This window comes from Protopterus annectens, chromosome 16.part0 (assembly GCF_019279795.1).
Source record: "Protopterus annectens isolate FY-2018-M chromosome 16.part0, PAN1.0, whole genome shotgun sequence".
In the NCBI taxonomy this organism is placed as follows: Eukaryota; Metazoa; Chordata; order Ceratodontiformes; family Protopteridae; genus Protopterus; species Protopterus annectens.
In genome coordinates, this window is record NC_056750.1 from 375,860,251 (window position 1) to 375,883,426 (window position 23,176).

Genomic DNA, 23,176 nt, shown 5'->3' on the forward strand with positions numbered 1-23,176 from the left:
TTCCCTCTGCCTACACCAAGCACTTATCTTTTGCCGGCACCCTTAGGGGGAAAATTAGCACTTTTTGCTCAAAACTGGCAGTTAATAACCCAGGACAAGTGGGTACTAAACATATTATCACAGGGATACAGATTCCATTTCCACACTTTGCCAATGGCAGACGGTTGGCCAGACCTGCCCAAAAATCAATGGGCAGAGGCACAGAAACAGGCTATGTCCCTCATGAATATGGGGCCATTCAACCAGTACCAGAGCAGGAAAAAGGACAAGATTTTTACTCAAGACTGTTCTTGGTACCCAGAAAGGACAAGGCCTGGTGGCCAATACTGGCTTTATCAATTTTGAACACATACCTGGACATTCCAAAATTCAAGATGCTGACTTTGCAGCAGCTTCTGCCCATGCTGGGCAAGAATGCTTGGCTGGTGACATTAGACCTAAAAGAGGCATACCTGCATGTCCCAATAAGGCAATTGTGCAGAAGATACCTTGGATTTAAGGCTGGCTTAATGCATTACCAATTCTCTGCACTGCTGTTTGGCTTATCTGCTGCACCCAGGGTCTTCACAAAGTGCCTGACACCAGTAATTGCATTTTGCAGACAAAAAAGTATACAAATATACCCCTACTTGGCCGACTGTCTGTCTCATTCAAGCAGAGAGCAAAGACATTCTTCTTCAACACCTGGCATTTGTGAAAAGGCTTCTAACATGCCTAGGGTACACACTAAATGAAAAGAAATCACAACTGGTACCCTCTCAAAAGATTACATTCCTGGGTGCAAGCTTGAATACAACTGCCCAGATGGCTTACCTCATGCCAAACAAGCAAAGGCAACTGACTACTTACTTCAAACTGATAGTAACAAAAACCCAGTTATCTGCAAGACAAATTCTGCAGGCTTTGGGCTTCATGGCATCCTGCATCCTACTGATTCCATATGCAAGACTGCATACGAGGAAACTTCAATGGTACCTAAAAAGTGTATGGAGTCAACATTCTCAGTCTGGAAACAATGATTCCTCTCATACCCTGCCTACAACAGGAGTTTCTATGGTGGGCAAAGGCATGTCACCAAAACATGGGATGGGCCTTCACTCTACCCCCTGCCAGCCAAACCTTAACAACAGACGCATCAGATTATGCCTGGGGGGCCCACATGTCAGGAAGATGCATTCAGGGCATATGGACCCCAAAACAAATGCATCTACATATTAACTAGAAAGAGATGCTAGCTGTTCAAAATGCCCTAACGGCCTTCAAGGACTTACTTCATCCAGGGCAACTACTGATAAAGACGGACAGCACCACGGTCATGTGGTATATAAACAAGCAAGGGGGCACACACTCACACCCCCTTTGCAGATTAGCCATGGCACTGTGGGACACAGCTTTGACCTACCAAATACATCTTCAAGCTCAATTTCTGCCAGGAAAGCAAAATACTCTGGCAGATGATTTAAGCAGAAACCTTATGGACCCTCACGAATGGAAACTAAATCCACAAGTCTTAAGCATGATAACAGAGAAATGGGGGAGCACAGACATAGATCTATTTGCCCCTCCTCAAAATTATCAATTGAAAAGATTCTGCACAATGACTTATCACAGACAAGCATGGAAAGTGGACACCCTATCCTTCAGATGGAAAAACCTATCAGTTTACGCCTTTCCTCCTCTGCCTCTTCTTCCCAAGGTCCTCCTAAAAGTCAGACAAGAGAAACCAAAGATGATACTAATTGCCCCAGACTGGCCCTGCCAATACTGGTACCCAGTCCCAAGGGAGCCCGCAGGATTTTTTGCAGGGGGGGTGCAAACCCGAGCCCCGCCCACAAAGCCCCACCCCTCCACCCACATAGCCACACCCCCACCCACATAGCCCCACCCCCTCCACTCATGCAGCCCCCTCCCCAACGCAGCCATTACAGGGTCCCATTACTTTGCTATTTCTCCCCAGTTGCCATAAACACTGTCAAAATTCTTAGTGTGCATACTGTTTTATGCTTTACTTCTACAATGATTACAGATATCTGGATTTAATTAGGAATCCATGATGAGTTGTTTTACATACCCCATGTACATTGCAACTAACTCAAGGGAACTTTCAGCTGGCAGCCCTTTTGAATTCTGATCAAGAAGGCTTGGCTGTTCAGTCCTCTATACTGGAATAATTTCTCATTCATTGCTAATAATAATTTTATTTACTTGGGTACTAACAGAGTTTTACTTTTTACCTACCATAAAGACAAGATATTTGTTTTACCTCAAAATACTTCCCCTTGTTTTATTTATTTATTTGTAAGTGACTTAGAAACAACTACTGGGGAATAGTGTTCATTAGCTCAGTATTTTTCATGTAGGACACTAAACTGAGTCCCATGAGCCTGTTCAGATTATACAGATTTAAACAGATTAGTTTATAACACTAGTGTTATTTGGCTTCCAAGATTAGCTCTCAGTAACACAAGTTGCTGTTTAAATAAAAGCTGGAATTCTGTGCTCTGAATGCACGACATGTTATAGCTGTATTTAACTTAAACTGTGCGCATTCACTAAATTATGTATATCTTTTAATTAATTAATGCTTAATCAAGCATTTCTTCATAATCCCAACATTGACATAGTTGCAAATCATCACTTCATCTTTTTATAGATAATTCCAATAGCCCTAATATATACACATTATTAATTATTGTTTAAAGATTAGTTTTACTGAGCGGGCAAGGGAAATTCTGGGTGTTTTCTGATTTTGTGTGGTTGACCCTTAGTTATATGAAACTGGGTCTGCATTATCACTGATGTGAACAACTTCATTATATGCTTAACTAAAAGCTTTAGACCTTTTTTCTTGACACAGCCATTACAGTATCCTTCCTGTTACTGTGATAAGCAAGAGTAGCCATGCATAAGAAGTGTACATATTTATACATATGATCATGCACGATTATAATATATACAGATTGTATTAATTATAATATAAAATACTTTAATTATATCCCTTCTATAATACAGCACCACTTGTTAGACTGTTCTAAATTTATAGTTTTGAATGTTTTTCCAGCAAGCAATGAAATAAAACATATGAGCCGATAATGACAAACTGCCCAATTCAAAACATTTCAACCATAAAAGGTCACTTAAACTTTTGTCATTACAATCCATCAATGTCAGTCAGTATGCACAATCTCTGCAGAAGTAAAAAAAGTCATCTGAATAATTCCACATTATAGACATCTGAAACTAATGAAGAGGTTGTTGCTAGAAAGCAACTTTATATTTCAGCATTTCATCAACAAATTCAGTGCCTGCTGCCCTTGAAGAATGCACTGCCTATGTTGCATTAAAATTGGTAAGCTGGTATATTTGCAATACAGAATGGGTGGTAAGCTGAAAAACAAGTTCATAGTTATTAGGCATCTCATCCAAAGGAGGACATAGCCAGGACTGCAGCACTCCACCCCCTTAAAATACAAATCTACATGCTGTGGGAGTAGAACCTATAGCCCTCTGCATCAAGATGCAGGTATGCTACCTGCTGTACTACTAACACTGCTTTAAAATTCTATACCACAATAATGATACCATTTGCTAAACAAAACAGTTGCACATTTTAAGCAGGCTTAGCATGAGCAGCAGTAAACTTCTCTTCCCTTGAAGCTCACAATTCCTTGAAAATACACTTGAAAATAAATTCTACCTGCTAACTCTAAATAGGGCATTTCACTTTCTCTCACACACCTCAACCTCTGCAAGAAATCTGGGCAAAGCCCAACATAAATAGGGACAGATTATAAATATTGCTCTCATGAACTTAGAACATTGCTAGAATAACAGGATTTATGTTAGTATGCATTTTCTATGATGGAGAGAAGGAAGGTTGGTATATTGTGTGTGCAAGAGACCAGATGGAAGGGGAGTAAGGCTAGGTGTATCAGAGGTGGGTTCAAATTGTTATATCATGGTGTGGATGGGAGGAGAAATGGAGTAGGAGTTATCCTGAAGGAACAGTATGCTAAGAGTGTTTTGGAGTTGAAAATAGTGTCGGATAGAGTGATGTTTATGAAGCTGGAAATTGATGGTGTAATGATGAATGTTGTTAGTGCATATGCTTCACAAGTTGGGTGTGCGATGGATGAGAAAGAAAAATTTTGGAGTGAATTGGATGAAGTTTTGATGACTGTACCTAAGGGTGAGAGAGTGGTGATTGGAGCAGATTTTAATGGGCATGTTGGTGAAGGGAACAGAGTGGATGATGAAGTGATGGGTAGGTATGGTGTTAAACAAAGGAATGCAGGTCAGATGGTAGTGGATTTTGCGAAAAGGTAGACATAGCTGTGGTAAATACATATTCTAACAAGAGGGAGGAGCATAGGGTGACATACAAGAATGGAGGAAGATGCACACAGGTGGATTATATCTTATATAGGAGGGCCATTTTGAAGGAGATTGGAGACTGTAAACTGGTGACTGGGGAAAATGTAGTTAGGCAGCATAGAATGGTGGTTTATAGGATGACGGTGATCAAGAAGAGGAGGAGTGTGAGGGCAGTACCAAGGATCAAATGGTGGAAATTGAAAAAGAGTAATTGTGAGGTGGAGTTCAGGGATGGGTTAAGACAGGCACTGGGTGGCAGTGAAGAGTTACCAAAGAGCTGGGTAATTACAGCAGACCTAGTAAGGGAGACAGCTAGAAAGGTGCTTGGTATGACATCTGGACAGAGGAAGGGCAATAAGGAGACATGGTGGTGGAATGAGGAAGTACAGAAGAGTATACAGAGAAAGAGGTTTGCAAAGAAGAGGGATTGTCAGACAGATGAAGAAAGTAGACCGGAGTATAAGGAGATGAGGTGCATGGCAAAGAGAGAGGTGGTGAAGGCTAAGGATAAGGTGTATGAAGAGCTGTATGAAAGGTTGGACACTAAGGAGGGAGAAAAGGACCTGTACCGATTGGCTAGACAGAAGGACCGAGCTAGGAAAGATGTGCATCAGGTAAAGGTGATAAAGGATAATGAGGGAAACACACTCACAAGTGAGAGTGTGTTGAGGAGATGGAAAGAGTACTTTGAGGGGTTGATGAATGAAGAGAATGAGAGGGAGAGAAGGTTGGATGATGTGCAGATAGTGAATCATGAAGTACAGTGGATTAGCAAGGAGGAAGTAAGGATAGCTATGTAGAGGATGAAGAATGGAAAGGCTGTTGGTCTAGATGACATACCTGTGGATGCATGGAGGTGTTTAGGTGAAATGACAGTGGAGTTTTTAACTAGATTGTTTAATGAAATCTTGGAAAGTGAGAGGATGCCTGAGGAATGGAGAAAGTGTTTTGGTACCGATTTTTAAGAATAAGGGTGATCTGCAGATCTGTAGTAACTACAGAGGGATTAAATTGAACAGTCACAGCATGAAGTTATGGGAAAGAGTAGTGGAAGCTAGGTTAAGAAGGGACATGATTAGTGATCAGCAGTATGGTCTCGTGCCAGGAAAAAGCACTACAGATGCGATGCTTGGTCTGAGAGTGTTGATGGAGAAGTACAGAGAAGGTCAGAAGGAGTTGCATTGTGTTTTTGTAGACTTAGAGAAAGCATATGACAGGGTGCCTATTTAGGAGTTGTGGTATTGTATGAGGAAGTCAAGAGTGTCAGAGAAGTATGTAAGAGTGTTACAGGATATGTACGAGGGTAGTGTGACAGCAGTGAGGTCTGAGGTGGGAGTGAGATGTGTTTAAGGTGGAGGTGGAGTTACATCAAGGATCAGCTCTGAGCCCTTTCTTATTTGCAGTGGTGATGGACAGGTTGACAGATGAGATCAGACAGGAGTCCCCGTGGACTATGATGTTTGCAGATGACATTGTGATCTGTAGTGAGAGTAGGGAACAGGTGGAGACAACTCTGGAGAGATGGAGATATGCTCTAGAGAGAAGAAGAATGAAGGTCAGCAGTACTAAGACATAATATATGTGTGTGAATGAGAGGGAGGATAGAGGAATGGTGAGGATGCAAGAAGTAGAGGTGGCGAAGGTGAATAAGTTTAAATACTTCGGATCAATAGTTCAGAGTAACAGTGAGTGTGGAAGAGAGGTGAAGAAGAGAGTACAGGCTGGATGGAGTGGGTGGAGAAGAGTGTCAGGAGTGATTTGTGACAGATGAGTACCAGTAAGAGTGAAAGGGAAGGTCTATAAGAGGGTAGTGAGACCAGCTATGTTATATGGGTTGGAGACAGTGGCACTGACAAAAAGGTAGGTGTTTGAGCTGGATGTGGCAGAGTTAAAGATGTTAAGAGTTGCACTGGGTGTGACGAGGGTGGACAGGATTAGGAATAAGTATATTAGATGGTCAGCCCAGTTTGGAAGGTTTGGAGACAAAGCCAGAGGGGCAAGATTACATTGGTTTGGACATGTGCTGAGGAGGGATGCTGAGTATATTGGGAAAAAGATGCTAAGGATGAAGCTACCAGGTAACAGGAAGAGAGGAAGGCCTAAGATAAGGTTTATGGATGTGGTGAGAGAGGACATGCAGGTGGTTGGTGTGCAGAGCAAGATGCAGAGGTGAAGGAAGAAATGGAAACAGATGATCCACTGTGGCAACCGAAAGAAGATGATGATGTCAGTATGCATTTTTCTATAGGATATGACATCTAAAACTCAAATGTCTATCATTATTTAGCAACTTCAATCCTTTTTAGGAAGAATATGGGGCACAAAATCTGGACATTCTGCAAAAACCTGGACAGCTGAGGGGTATGCTACCTCCTTCTTATACAGACATACAGACTCACATACACACCATACCTCTGAATCTTTTAACACAAGAAATCTGGACAAAGCCTGTTACAATGATGGGGACAAAGGCCCAAAAATAGGGACACATTTAGAAAGTTGCTAGAATATAAGAATTTGTGTTAGAATGCATTTTCTAAATAATATGAAATCTGAAACTGAAATGCATGTCATTATTTATTAAACAATTATATTCAGATATACTTGATTGTCACAGTACTCACCGTGGCTTGCATATTCTCCTCTCCTGAAAGGCCCACTCTGTTTAACTTGTGTATTATTTCCTCAGTCACTTCACCATGGGTTGCAAGCAGCTTCATCACTATTGTGAGTGCAAAGTGTAATGCCTTCAATGAGTCTGCAAGAAATCACATGCAATCATCATGGCACAAAGGTTCTACTGAAGATGCTGCCAATTTTTCTCGTACACGACAGAAGCCAGAAACAGCTGTTATTCCGTAGCTAGATGCAGCAGTAGCAAAACAAATTGCAGAGAACTGAAATAAATTGGAACCAATTTTATCCGCAATTATTTACTGTGCAACCCATGACATTCCCCTCTGTGGAAAAGAAGGCTCTGGTGGAAATGTTTGTGACTTGTTAGATTTTTGTATTAATGCTGGCAACACAATATTGAAATAGCACAGTGAAACAGCTGCAGAAAATGATCGGTACATATCCCATAGGGTGCAAAATGAGCTGTTGACAGAATGCAAACATGTACTTCAAAAGGAGATTGTTTGTGCAGTGAACAGGGCAGTTGGATTTAGTGTATTAGCAGATGAAACTGCAGATATTTCAGGCATTGAGCAGCTGTCATTGGGCATTCAGTTTGTTAATGATGATTGTATTCAAGACGAGTTTACGTTTTTTGTTCCCATTGTTGAGAGAGATGCACAGTCTGTATCAAATGTCATTGTCAGTGAATGCATAAAGTACGGTCTAGACTTGGAAAAATTACTCAGACAAGGCTATGATGGCTGCTCCATAATGGCAAGCATCCAGAATGGTGTTCAGGCAAAGATTTGCGAAAAGTATCCATAAACATCCTTTATCCACTGCACATCTCACAGACTAAACCTTGTAGTCAATGATCTGAATGATGTTCCTGAAATATGTAGTGCTGTTGGTGTTATCAAGAAGATTATTATTTTTTTCTGTGACAGTCCAAAATGACGAGCATTGGTACCAAATATACCTCTTCTGTGTGAGACATGACTGATCAAGAAATATAGATCCATTCTTGTGTTTAGTCAGAACTTTGAGAAAATATTTGACTGCCTGGCTAATCTTCAGAAGAGCTCTGCTGGTGAAACCAGACAAAATGTACATATGTTACTCAGTGCTTGCTCTTCATGCACATTTCTGATTTCTCTCTTTATTTTTGCAAATTACTCATCGGTTCTTGAGCCCGTTGCCCAGATGTTGCAGTCTGTTCAACTTGATATAGTAAAGGCTCAACAACACATCAACAGACTTATTAAAACATTCAAGGAGCACCGCAACCACGCTGAAGAGCACTTTAGGAATGACATTCTCAGTCATGCAAGATCACTAGCAGATAAACTTGGTATTGAGTTAGTGTTGCCAAGGATTTGTATTCGACACACCGAGCAAACACAATAGCATGGATTTTGCGAGTTATTACAGAACAAGTATTTATATTCCCTATCTTGACTATTAGTTTCTTCACTGACATCTTGCTTTTCCAGCAGTAACACTGCTCAGTTCAACTTATTTTATCTGCATCCTAAAATTATGCAAAACCTAGAACATGAAGAATTTCAAAAACGAATTGCTGTCAGTAATGAACTACATCATATCGCTGCTATATCTGAATGCTCGCTTCTTGTCTGATGCATCGGCTTTGAAGTTATAAGACCACCTAAAGTCTCCAATAGGCTACTACTGCCTTTGTAGTCAACATCTTGCAGATCTTCTATCAATTATGTTACTGAACAAAAAAAAAAAAAAGTGTCAGGTATGGGATTAAAACAAACAAAAAAATTTCTGACGTGCTTCAGCAACACCAATGATTAACATGTGTATCATGCTAACCTGGACAACAACAAACAATAAATACATAAAACTAGTTGATTTTTGATTTTATACATGTTTAGGCAAAGAAAACTTAATACTGCAGTAAGCACCATGATACCTCTCAATTGTACAAAGTTTTGCAGAATGTCCAGATTTTGCCTCATATTTTTTGTGTTCCTCCTAAAATCTGTACTTTTCTGTCAGGTAGCTGATGATTGAAGTCATTAAATAATGACAAACATTTGAGTTTAAGACTCCACATCCTTCAGAAATTCATACTAATGCCTTTGCCTCCACTGGTACCAGAGGTGGATGACATGAGTAAAATTTCCTGCAACACCTTCATTAAAGCCCTCACAATCATCTCGTAGTCTACATCCAATGTAAAAGAACAGCAATAGTAGGAATTTATGGGCCTGTCTGGAAATGGTCCAGATTACAGACTCTTACATACCTGTATAAAAGAAACCGAGGAAACACCCATGTCTGACCTGTCAAAATGGATATTCAACTAATATTACAGGCATCCTGGTAACTCCCCCCCCCCCAAAAAGGAGTTGTTACAGAAAATTTAGAAAATTCTTCCACCTTGGATTATTTAGTACCTTATTGAAAAAAAAAACTTTTTAGAAGTATAGTTTTCACCTGTGTTTTCTGTCTATTATTTCTATTTCTTTAGAAGTATAGTTTTCACCTTTGTTTTCTGTCTATTATTTCTTCATCTTTGTGGTTAGAAAAATCCAAAAGCATAGGCTCTGTCCTTGAGACCAATAGTGTCAACCCAAAGACTGTTCTCAAGATCAAGTCCCTTCAGGAGTGGATGCACAACTTACCCTTAAGACTTTTCAAAAGAAGGTTATTTCAGTCCTTTGTAATCTGGGGATAGAAAGAAGCACAAATGCCACATTTCTATTCAAAGTGCTCCTCACTTAGCCAGATAGCAAAAAGAGTGTGTCTGTTCTGGGCATTTTTGTGGCCACCTTAAATACACTTTCTAAATGCATGACTATCCACAGTCAAAATATTTTTAGAAAGTACAGACAAGAGCCAAGGAATAAATGTAACAAACTACCCAAAATCTACAAGAGACAGCAACTGATCTAGAGAGCTTCAGTACTAGAAAATATTAACATCTAATAAAATGACAGATTAAATGTATGAACTAACAGTTTAATAGAAAGTAAAACACTATTGTGTAGAATGCAAAGGCCAAAGGGAGAGAAAGCAATACCGTGCAAAAAAGAAATCAGATGGACCTGACCTGATTTGTAGATTAGAAAGCTGCAAAAACAGTAATTCCAATCAGAAAAGGATGTGATAATTGCAAAATTCAGCAATGTTTTACACAAAGTAGTTAACTTTAAAGCAGAGTTGCCTGAAAGCATCCGTCTCTGATGGAAACATGACGAGCAGCAGGAGACCTGCACCGGAAGCGAGATGGCAAGCCATTTTGGGCAAAGAGGATGGAGAAATACCCTGGCAAAGTTTTAGATGCTGAGCTGACCGGAAATGTGATTCACTCATACTGCTTGATGAAGATGGACCTCCTTACACCAGATTAAAAATTTCAGGACATGATTAAGAAAAAATGAATAATTATGATCAAATCTCTGATCATAAACAAACTGTTACATGTTCAAGAACCAGATGTCAGGAAATTCACCTCTAGAATGGAACAGAGAAGCTAATGAGGTGAATCATAACATTCATTTCAAGAACACATAACTGTATAGTTAAGATCAGAGAAATCTGATCATAATTCTTTGCACCACATGGAGCTTTACCTGCTCTGCGTACTAAGTGTAGGAATGTTAGATGTTGGGAAGTGTGTCCAGACACATGCCCTACTCCAATCCTGCCTCCAGTAACAGGCGAGTTGAAACAAGCAACTTTTTCTCACACCCCATATTTCCTCCTCTTGTGTCAGAGGCGCTAAAGTTCAGGACATCTGGATCACAATCAGGGCTCCATCACTCTGTTCCATAAAGTATGGCTATCGTATATAAGGAAGCTGCAGTTACATTTGTTTTGTGTACATATGAGATCATAAGTTAAAGGTTCAAACAGGCTGTTGATCCAGCAGATGATTTGTAGCCTAACCAATGATCTCGCAAATTTACCAAGACATTAATTAATGCCAAGTTAGTTATGTGTACTTATATCTGTGTGTAATACTAATCAATGACCAAGCATAGATACTCTACACACTTAAAACACACACTTACACACCTGCTTTTACCTACCTATTTTTTACATACACGCATACACACTTCTACCTACTTCTTACATCCACAGACTCAGAGTACTACCTACCTATTTCTTACACACACACACACACACACATCTTTTAAACACTTAAAGTCACACACACATGACAAAACTGTGGCAAAACCAGGGAAGTTCTGCAATTACCACCCACTCATTCTTTCATGAACACATGATTCACTTAAAAACTTTTGCATTAATGTGCAGAACAAGTCTGAATCTTTGATATCTGGCATTGCTGACTTATTGTAATCCCCAGCGATTTACCAGAAAATAATGCATATTATGATGGACATGGCAAAAACATGAGACAAAACCAGGGCTGTTCTACAATACACTTACAAAACTATAACAGTTTTGCATTAATATAAACTTACTCAATCTCTTTTTCTTTGTATCTCTCTCTCTCTCAAACACACACACACACACACAAACACGCACACACAAACATGCCCACAAACACACACCATTCTCCTCAGCCTGGTGCTGAACTTGACTTAGCCCAATAATTCTAGACAAAGAAAATCAGGGACAGATTTTAAATATAGCTTTTATAAATTTAAAAAGTTGCTAAAATATATAAATTCTGAAATCCATAACTATCAACCTCCCACCTCTAGAATAAGGGACTAATACAGAAATAATCAGGAACACTTTTTAAAAAAAAATATTAGTTCTATTAATTTGAAGAGATGACAGAATATAAATACAAAAATGTGAGTGAACATACATTTACTGAAGTAAAAGAAGTCTATAACTCTAATTATCACCGTTCTTTATTCAGTAAAATCCACCACCTTTTCTCTGAAAATTGCTAGTTTTGAAATTGGGAGAGATTAGTTTGGTGGGAACACAGAAAATTTTTGAGCTGAAAAATAAATATAAGTTACCCTACTGATGAACAAAGACTGGACATTTGAGATTCAATTGCCTGAGGGTGAATTCTCCAGAGATTGAAGTTCCACCGTAGGAAATCACTAGCAGTGAGTTGTGCCTGAAGCAAATCTCATTTGGGCAGAATTTTCCCCCTTTCTTCAAGTTGGTGTGACTGTGGAGATGGTGTATATAAGATTGGGGGCTTGACCCTCACATCAGGTATACAAGAACACTTGCCCCCCAACCCTGCAAAAACACTTAAAAAAGTGTTTTACAGCAGGATTTATTTGGCCAGCGCAGTTCAGGGAGTCTGTTCACAGTGAAAGCATCTGTTTTATGCTAAAAAATAAAATTGCTGTAATTCACTTTAAAGTTAATTGAACTGGTTTTGTACCAACAGGTAAAACTGAACAAAACTGATGAAAGTATTAATGTCTAGCATGACTGACTGACTGAAAGCCTTCAACTGTTAGGCAACAAGCTTCGGCCATCTTGGGACATGTGAATCCACCCCTTGGCAATCCAGTAATTTACCAGAAAATGACATGTTTTTAATGAGGGACAAGGGACAAAATATGAGGCAAAATCAGGGGCAGTTCAGAGGTATGAATCCACACCATACCTCTCAACCTCTTACTACAATGCATTCTGAACAATGTAAAAATAATGGCAGGACAAACTTGGAAAGTAAATAAAATGATGGGTTTTGCATTAGCAAGCATTTTCTGCAGGATATGAAGTCTGAGTCTCAAATGTTTGTCATTTATTTTAGTCATTTCACTGTAAATGATTTATTAGACAGCCACAAATTGTACGAGGAACAGACTAAATGTATTCATTTATTTATTTATATTTGCTTACCTGGGTAGAGCTACATGCACCACAAAGGGTATGCAAGTACTGCACCCTTGGTTTTTACCCTCTGCAGTCTGCACTTTATTAAATAACAAAATCAGCAGAGGGTCAGGACAGGATGATGAACTAACTTGCCATGTTGATTTTTACTTTAAATGCCCATCGTTGTGACTTTGCACCTACTTCCCTAAAAGCATATTTTCAAGAGCTTTCTAGTTACTGTTTGCCGATACTGAGTGCGTTTACCAAACAAGCCCCATTGAACGCTTTATGAACTTGCTGAAGAATATAGTTCAGTGGTTTGCTTGCTATTTGCTCCAAACCTTCAGTTCCAAAATGACATTCTGAACCTTTGGTACACATAAACAGCATTTTCTTTGATTCTTTTAATACCAACAATTTCTTGTCCTATTGATATAAACTGGCTACTGGGGATAGATATGGTTATATGGGTGAGCACTGATGAATATTGATCAATTTCAGGTGCACAGCCTGGGTATACAAGCAAAAAAATACAGAAATGTAATGTGAGATAAAAATTCTACGTAGTTGAGAATTATACCGGTCCGGAGTCTCTCCCTCTGTCACACATACACACACGACAGGCACACACCTACCTTTCACTTCTATATTCATCTGCGCAGTCCGAACGTCCTCTTAAATTCAAATCTCCAGTAGGCGCGAAAGATAAGGACGTAAACCTTCAGTCACGCACAGACAGAAGACGAAAACAGGTCGCAAACACCTGTTGCGTCTGTGCACCTGGACGGGATGCAAAGGGCGTTCTTAAAGAGGAACGCCCTTTTAAAAAAAAAACTTTTTTTATTTAAATTAATTTCTCGGCCAGCCAGTTCCAGGGGGGTGCAAGTGCACCCCCTTGCACCTGCCTGCGGGCGCCCTTGCCCAGTCCTAAAGAACTTGTCTCAATACCCAGCTTGGACCTTACCTCAAAGACCTCAACTACTGTCCCAGCAAAACAATCAGATCCTGCACAATCATCTCCAGACACTGAACCTGGCGGCATGGCTGATCATGTAGTTATACAAACAACTCCTCAGTAAAGCTGTGATAGATGTCATTTTGGAAGCCAGAAGGCCTAGTACTAGAAAATCTTAAGCTGATAAATGGAAGAGATTCTGTGCTTGGAATCAAGCACAAGGAACTGATACAGCAGAACCAAATATTCCTCAGATATTACAATACTTGACTGAGATGCTTGACAAAGGCCTATCTTTCTCATCAATTAAAATCCATGCCTCTGCCATTTTGGCTCATTACAATACAGAGCCACCAATCTTTTCCCATCCTTTACTAAAGCAAGTATCTTAGAGGAGCCAAAAATTTAAGGTCTCCTAGAAAATCACCATTACCTGCATGGGACCTCAATTATGTATTGGAAAAGCTCACCCTGCCTCCATTTGAACCAGCTGCTACCACTGATAGTTCTTATCATGGAAAACAGCTCTGCTACTAGCAATTACTTCAGCAAGAAGAGTTTCAGAGCTACAGGCCCTCATGGATGTAGAGCCTTTTATCATGTTTGACCCAGACAGGGTGTCTCTGAGGACAAATCCTACATTTATGCCTAAGGCAGTTTCCAGTGTGGCTCTTAACCAAACAATTCATCTGCCAACCTTTTATCCAAATCCGCAGAACAAGGGGGAGAGAATTCTGCATTCCTTGGAAGTACACAGACAGCTAAGATTCTACTTGAGCAGGACTAAATCTCTAAGAAAAACTGAGCAATTACTAGTGACATATGCTGCAGGATCAGAAGCAAAGGCTATTTCAAAGCAGACAATTTCAAAGTGGATAAGCCACTGCATCCGTTTCTGCTACTTACACCATGGTAAATCTGTGCCCAAGGGCATTAGGTCTCATTCCAACAGAGCTGCAGCTACTTCAGCAGCCTTTCTCAGAGGAGTACCAACCAAATACATTCTAGAGGCTGCTACTTCTAGTTCTGTTCACACCTTTACAAAGCATTATCATTTGCCTCTCTACTCTAAGTCCAGGGCAGGCTTTGCCACTGCAGTTCTACAGGGCCTTATAGCCGCACCTAATGCTGTTTAGCTCCAGCCTCCCAACCATAGCTTTGGGATTTTACCCAAATGTAATGACTGCACCAGTGAAACACGAAGAACATTGTACAGTTGTGTACACTTACCATAAATGTAGATGTTCAAGTGTATTCGCTGTTGCAGTCCTGGTTACCCTCCCGCCATCCCCCTTTCATTCTGGAGTTTATCTTTCCTTCTGTATCTTCTACAACCTATGTGGCGTATTTGCTTGTAGAGGAAGGTAAAGTTTATATTGATACATGTGTATATATATATATATATATATATATATATATATATATATATATATATATATGCTACCTTTTTGGGGGCACCTGACATCTGGGGCAAGGAAAACTAAAGAAAATGGTGTCGGCTGCATGTTTTATACCCCTGACGACCTGGTGTCATGAAAGACGAGACAGCAACCAATGCAGGACCCAAGACTATGAAATTCAGGCTGACTGAGGGCAACCTGCCAGCAGATTGCCCAAATGTAATGACTGCAACAGTGAATATACTCGAACATCTGCATTTATGGTAAGTGTACACAACTGTCCTATCTAGGATATTGTTGCCCCTGGTGGGAGTGTGGATAAGTTGATCCAGGGCATTGAAGTTTATGAATTCCAGAAAGCGTTGGAATTTTTAGATGATGCTGATGCAACACTCTGTCAAGACCAGGACTCTGACCTGATTCGACAGTCAAAAAGAATAAATAAATAACTAAAACTTCCACTCTGTTGAGTGTGTGTGGCAGAGCAGGAGCTGGCCTATCTAGTGCCCAGTGCCAGTTTGTATGGAAATGAATGCTGGTACTGCAGTCACACATCCGAACACCTTGCACGTGGGTTGTCTACTCGTTCTCCCCGCCATAGCCATGCTTATGGTGTCTGGCTATCTCCTGTGTGAAGTAAATTATAAACTGGCTTCTTTCAGTAAAGTGTCTTGCAAAAATATTTGCAGTTTCCCTTCTCCACCTAGTGTAGATCCCATTATTGAGCTCCCTATTGAAATCTAGGCTCTTGAAACTCCAAGTTCCAACAACCCCAGAAAAGATGGAAAACACATGAGAAGCATGCATCTTGAAAATCGCTCTTCTTCTTTATTTTTGCAGGGGGTGCAAGTCCCCCTGCTGCTCCACACTCTCAAACATATATGTGTACCAATTCTTAGATCACCGTGCCTCAAAGAAAAGAGAATATTCTGAGAAGTGGCATCTCAGACTTAGTACATGCAAGTCCATTATTTCAGCCATTCAGGATCTGTATTTCGGGACTAGCTGTAGCAGTCCCAACATTTCATATGGTTACCCTTTTATGGTGACATTGAATGGCACACCTCCCCAAGAGTCAATAATCTCATTGCTGATGTTTGTAATCTTTTTAAAATAAAGATAATTATCATTGTCCTTCACTGAGGGGAAGAAAATGCTGTTCACCATCTGCCCAGTGCAGGTACTCACTATCACCTGACTGAGACCTCATTTGAACTGCAAGTGAGATCTTTCTGTTCCTCCATTTAACCACAACAAAACTGGCACTGGCCAGTGTCTACTGCAGTATAGAAAAATGATCTTTCTTCATCTCCTGAACCCCTTCTTGTCCCTCATGCTGTGCACCCAACCCCTTCATTACCTGCACTTACCATCCAGATCTGTCAGCTGAATTGCTTTCCCGGACTGAAGGACATATTCCTTCTTCAGCTGGTACTGATCATGAACTGAGTGAAACACTTCTGTTTACGTTACTTTTTATGGCATTTTCAACAAATGGACTTGTATAACATGGTTCATTCCTTTGGGCCCAATTTTTTGACATGAAATCTGTTAATACCTGCCTCAAGAACTACTGCATGCACATTGTACAAACTAATTCCAAAATGTGACTTTGCAGAATGACTGCAAAATCTCCTTATAAGATGAAATCAGGTAGTGAATACACAGATCTTATCATGTGGGTTAATAAGAAAAATATTTTAAATGTTTTGCTTTAAAATATAAGTAATTGTCCATCTTTGACTTAATTTTAAATTTGTTGCACATTTCCTTGCAAGTTTAGCAATAAGAAGCATTCTGAGCACAAGTTTATAGGGTGCTGTCTTAAGCAGCCTGTCTCAAGAAGTGCTGCACTTTTATTGTGCATCCTCAACCAGACTGGTGATTTCTGATGTAAACTATGAAATCAGTTTATGGTGGCTGTGAAACCTTCTTCTGTAACAGAATCTCATTAAGGTAGTGCATAATTATTTATAACATTTTCCCCTTTATTAATAACTGCCCAAGTTATGATTCTGCATTTAATCTGGCAAATGTTTTGTCATAATGTTACTAACTTTTAATTTTCTTACTTAAAATTAAAATATTAATTCATCGATTTAAGACCAGTGCTTATTTTTAAGTGCTATATTTTGTTGATCTTAAAAAACAAGACTTTCTCTCCCACCTTGTTCTTCCTCACAAAGAATAATTTTCTCAGCAGGTGTTCCACTGGCTCACAAGTAACTTATAGGGACATGTAATTTAGGAAGGAATTCTCCAACTCTTTGCCTTACCCCTCTTCCTCACTCCATTGCAGACTCTCAGGACTTCCTCTTAGCTGCTCTGCCTTTCTCACTATTCACAGACTCATTTACACCTGACTTTAGAAGTATTAATGCCATTCTCTACATTTCTCACCTGGTGCCTTTGAAACTTGCAACTCCTCTTCTCAACCACTTCATTAACAAGTTAACCCATCTGTGATTTAGAATGTGCCATAAAATTATTTCACTCCAAACATTTTGTCGATCATTCCCTCCAGACATCTCCACCCACCCATTTCCAGTTCTTGCTTTATCCACTTGATGGTTGTGGGTATATGGGATTCTCTCAGCAAACAAAGGGCAATAAGGCAGGACCCAGCCATCACAGGGGACATGTATACTGCTCTCTCTCTCTCTCTCTCTCTCTCACACACACACACACACACACACACACACACACACACACACACACACACACACACACACCTAAGAACAGAGTATTGCTAGTGTGATGATATGAGGTATTGCCAGCTATGCCAGGAAAAGTAGGGCAGTGTATGTGTAACATATGCCAGTATAGCTAGCTGGGGTTTTGTATAGAATTATGTGTCATTTGTATATCAAACTGATTTGTACAGATGCCTGTTTGTGTTAAAAATATACCAACAGTGGGTCCTGCTGGACATAAAAGAAATATACCTGTATGTCAGACAGTATTGTAACTGTTGAAATTAATATATTGTCCAGCTAACTTTGAAAAATAGTCTGAAATTAAATTACCTGGTTTAGGCCATAAAGATTGTATCTTACAGTTCTGATTGCAGTCAGAGACAAAATGTGTGTGAAAACCAGGACTAGGAATCCTACTGTATTGTCCTTAGGGGTAATTTAATTGCTACAGTGGAAGGTAGAAGCTATTCAAATGGTTTTATAGTTTCCAGATGCTATAACACATCTTAGCAAAGCTTTATGTGTGTGTATTATGACACATGCATGCTAGATTCTGGTTCAGGTTCTAGTAAAGTGGGTAGTGTGGGAACCAGAAGTCAGATGACCAGATGTATGTGATGTCATTCTATAATCCACCATTGGTATGATATTTTAATACTAGATGAGACAGAAGTGTCTCAGAGCAATCTGTTATTGGAAATGACAAGACCACTCACCCACTTCATCTTGCCTTGCTTTAATAAGTAAGCAGGAAACAGTAATTCTTTAGATCAATCAGGAAAATATAGTGAGATTAGTTAAATATTTTTTCTGTATCTGTGTGAATCTTTCCATATGTGCTATTTTTAATACTTCCTATGATTCAAATTGTGGTTTCTATTGCAACAATATATTTAGTATTTTCATTATCTTTCATTATTTATTATTAAATATATTTAAACTTGTTATTGTGGTTGGTCTTTTAGAGAATATTTTTACCTTTGAGAGTACTTCTATTTATTTGGGAACACAGTACCTGCTCCCGAAAGCCTTTGGTCAAACACTGCCATTTGTATTAGTATTAATTTTACTCAGTGTAATTGGTAGCCTTGTAAGAACTTTAGAGTAGCTGGCTTTGGAGTGTTCTAGTGGCAGTAACTACCTTATAGTCTGGGCAGAGGGGGCATAGCTGGTAAATCTGTGCCAGCCTTTCCCAGGTGTGTGTGTCTGTGTATGTGTGTGTATGAAAGTCAGATCTCAAAGAGTGTGTGTGTGTCAGCTACTTGGAGCAGGGGCGCACAGCACTGGTTTCACAGAGAGGGTGGTGGAGGACTTGGCTTGGAACATTCAGCTGAGGAGTCAGCTCTACAGCTGTGGTCAATGTGGAGTCTTATTTGGGGCCTGGTGAAAGAGAAGGAGACCTAGCCCCAAGACAGGAGTGTGTTCCCTGTGTACTCTTAAGGGAAATTGTGCTTGGTGCAGAGTGCTGCATCTGAAAATACTGTGTGTATCTATTTTTGATCCAAGTGAATGTCCCTCACCAGTGTCAGTAATGAGGATTGAGGCTCCTTGATTATTGGCCCAGAGCAGGGGCGTCACAGCTAGTTCAACTGGATTCATGTGTTTGAGATTTGGAAAGAAACTGAATCACCTACTGAAAACTCATGTGCACACAGGGAGACATGCAGAGTCTGCACAGAAGGCACACCATCGGGGAACTGAACCAGAGAACTAAGCATTATCTGGCAGCAATGGTAACCATTGCACTACTTTACAATTTCTACAAAACCAAAACTACAGTATCTATGATATCTGCTAGTCACACCCCAAATAACACATGCCATCTAAGTCTATGAAACTACAGTAACAAACCATGAAGCACTTTAAATGTTTGGATTTGTGGCTGAATCAGATGGTGGCCTTTTACCATCTTTCAGGCATACTGTACTCTAACAATGTCTGTCCATCTAAAAGCAACCTAGAAAAATAGCTCCAGTTTACTGACACTTGAGGTCTGAATCTGACTGATAAAACAGTTCTTTTTGTTGCATCTTCTCTAACATCTTTTTGTCTCTTAATCTACAAGCATTAAGTAACTTCAGGCACTTTTAAACAGGGCATGTAGATTTGTATAATTCTTGCCAGACAGGAAGTTACATAGTATCTTCTTTGTAAAAAAAAAAAAAAAAAAAAAAAAAAACTCCACCATTCCAACTTCATTTTACCAACTTCCCCTTCTATTTCATCCTTAAGTGTCATAATGCTAAATATTGCCTCTCACCACATCATCTTGTTCACTGTATACAGTTTACTTATACTGTATCCCCTTCATTGAAATGCTCCATCTTTACTGAACAGACTTCTTCTGCTACGCCATCCTTGAAGGAATTACAAATATTGTTTTACACTCTCTTTAAGTAAATAAAGCCCCCTTTGGCTGTCCCCTCCTCAGCCTCTTATTCTTCAACTTTATTGTACTTTCAAATAAACATTTAAGACTGCTTCAGGTAATTATAAAGCTTTTCCAGAGTGTGACCCCACCTTTGGACTCACTTCCTCTAGTTATTTAATCTGCTTGTGTTTTCGTGGGTGCTCAAACCAATACTAAAGGAGAAACTGTGTGATTGTGTTTGATAAAATGAACCAAAAACTGTCTCATCTGTTCACCGTGGATTCAAAGGAACAATTTCCTTAAGCACTCTCACTTTATTCACTTTTTGCTTTTTTAAAACCTATTTTACATTTTGTTATATATTGCATCCTTTTGTTTGAATTGCATTTTGTGCTGTCTTTTTTTTTTGCCTGTTACTGTAGAGCAAAGTTCCAAATGATGTCTATAAGATATAGGTTCTGATTGTTATAGCTTGTTCTTTGATGGTCTTTATTTATTTATTTTGTAACAAACATAATTTACATTAAAAAAAATTAAAAATTACATCATTACTCTGTTCTTTACTCTTGTGCACTAAAACATACCACTTTGCTAAAAGTTAAGTAGTTATCATAACGTAATCTATTTCAGCATTTTTGTATATATTGTGCCCATTTATGTATATATTGTTCCCACTTATTTGTGAAAATTGCTTCATCTGTCTTTTAATGATCCCTTGTCTATTTCTTCTACGTCCTATACAATATTCAGTACTTCAGTTAAAAAAATGTTTAGTTTAATCCTTGATTTCCACTTTCAGGTAGCTGCTTTTTTGTCTGCTAGTGGTATTAAATGTAGTAAGGCCTTACTATGTCTCAACAATTCCAAATGAAGACACAAGGTCAAAAGCACCATCTTCTTGTTTAAAAGAAAATATTCCCCCAGCAATTGTGTGGGAATGTTCTGCACTGAGTTATTAAACTCACTAAACTATTTACATTCTCAAAAATGTGTTCCAAAGTTCCTCTCTCATTCCCATTACGTCTCCTAACATATGCTGTCTACTTGAGGAAAAAACATCTGAGGTCTATTTGTAGTATAAAAGTCCCTTTGTAAACATTTCCATGCAAATACCCTGGATTGTCTGGACTTTTTAACATATCTGAAGGCCTTATATATCTTTCTTCCATTGTTCTTTTGTTATTTGTCATTCACTTCTACCCTCCCAGTCATTTCTGATCTCTGATCAATTCTTTTAATTATTATGAAATATCTTAGAAGCCATACTGATTATCCCTTTCTTAATATCATCTTCTGTTTTTGTTTCACTTAAAAACCCTAGCAGAGCTGATCTTTCATTCAGTAGAACACCCTCTGTCTCTCTCTGCTTATATTGCACAAACAGTCCCTGATATGAAAGGTAACCTATGTAATATAGGTCAAAGAACTGCCTGGCTTCTTCCCACTCTGTCATGTTTCCCTTCCATCTTATTTGCTCAGTAGTATGGCTCCACTCTTAGTTTCCTCCAGTTACTTTCTGCCATTTCTTTACTATTTTCTGTACCCTTAGTTGTATACATTCCTTTTGGTAAAACTTCTTTTATGCAATCCCTTCCTGTTTTAGTATTTTAATGTGGTTTCCCACGTTATAATTGGCATCCTTTTATTTTGTCCAATGTACTTGTAGCAGTTTGACCAATCAGGCAGAACATTAATGTACTGCAGATGTGATTTCCCTGTGTACTCTACTGTATACATTACTGAGCAGTGTTTATTTATTTGCATATGGGGGCTCTGGTGTGTGTGTGTGTGTGTGTGTGTGTGTGTGTGTGTGTGTGTGTGTGTGTGTGTGTGTGTGTGTGTGTGTGTGTGTGTTAGATGAAATGTCTTTACTGTAAGGTTAAGAGATGAGTCATCATGAACTAAGCTCCACAATATTATACATAGTCCATGGTATGTCATACTTCACACAAACTAGGCTCCAACATATGCTTTTTTTCTTGTTTTGTCTTAGCATTGTGTTTTCCATTGACTTCAGTGGGCTACATTAATTCTCTCAGTTTCTAGTGAGTAGGACTTTAGGGTATTTGTATGGCCTTTTATTGATAGATATGTCAGAGTTTTTTCTACTCTAGCTTTGCGGTCTTTGTTATTTAGTTATTTTATTATTATTTTTTTCAGTATCAGTTTATTTTTCATTTATTTTGATAGTGTAGGGTTAATGTAGTTTATAGTTTTCTTTTATTATAATCGTTTTCATTCAACTGTAAACAAATTGATTTTCTAGGCAGTTGCTGTAAGTAATCAGTTCTGCTTTTTGGGAGGTCTTCTGTGTATGTACATGTAGTGCTTGAAGGCACTTTTTTCAGTGAATGATGGAGATGCAGTCTGTATTTTGCATATTTATTTGCTTCATTTTACTTTTATATTGTGGTTGAGGGTACTTTCAGGTGGGCTAATGTGTTTTGAGGTTGTGTATATGTGTCTGTGTTTTGCCTGTTTACTCTGTATGAACATTTATTTTATTTTTTAGCAAGTAGTATAAATATGGCAGGTTTCTATTTTCCCCTTACACTTTTTCTTCCTGCCCCAAGCCTTCTTGAATATTTCTGTACATTCCCTGTCCAGCACATATTTTGCTGGGCCATTGCATAGGTCCACATCCCTTTCCATGAAGAACCACTTTCCCAGTTCCAGGCAGTGGTTGGGTCCTACATTTTGCTACTTTGCTGCCTCCTCCCCATTTTTCTTGTTCATTGTGACCCTTTTACATCTCTCCATGGTCTTCTACATACATATCATATGTCACTGTTCCTTCTGGTCTCTTCTAAGATCTTCCTCTCGTCTAATGTCTAGTCACTCCCTTTTCCATTCTTTAGTGTCTTCCCTTGAGTTTCCTTCAGACTTCTTTATAAAAGCTAGATGCCCATTTCTCGTTTTGGCCTTCGGAGTTTCACAGAGTACAAGGTGCTCAAGAAGAAGG

At 39.2% G+C, this 23,176-nt stretch overlaps 1 protein-coding gene across 1 annotated transcript in view; it reads left to right on the top strand.

Annotated features, from left to right (window-relative positions):
• The window catches only part of ABCA2 (ATP binding cassette subfamily A member 2), a gene marked incomplete in the record, with an annotated part of 2,505,641 nt that overhangs the window by 1,861,075 nt on the left and 621,390 nt on the right, over window positions 1-23,176 (top strand).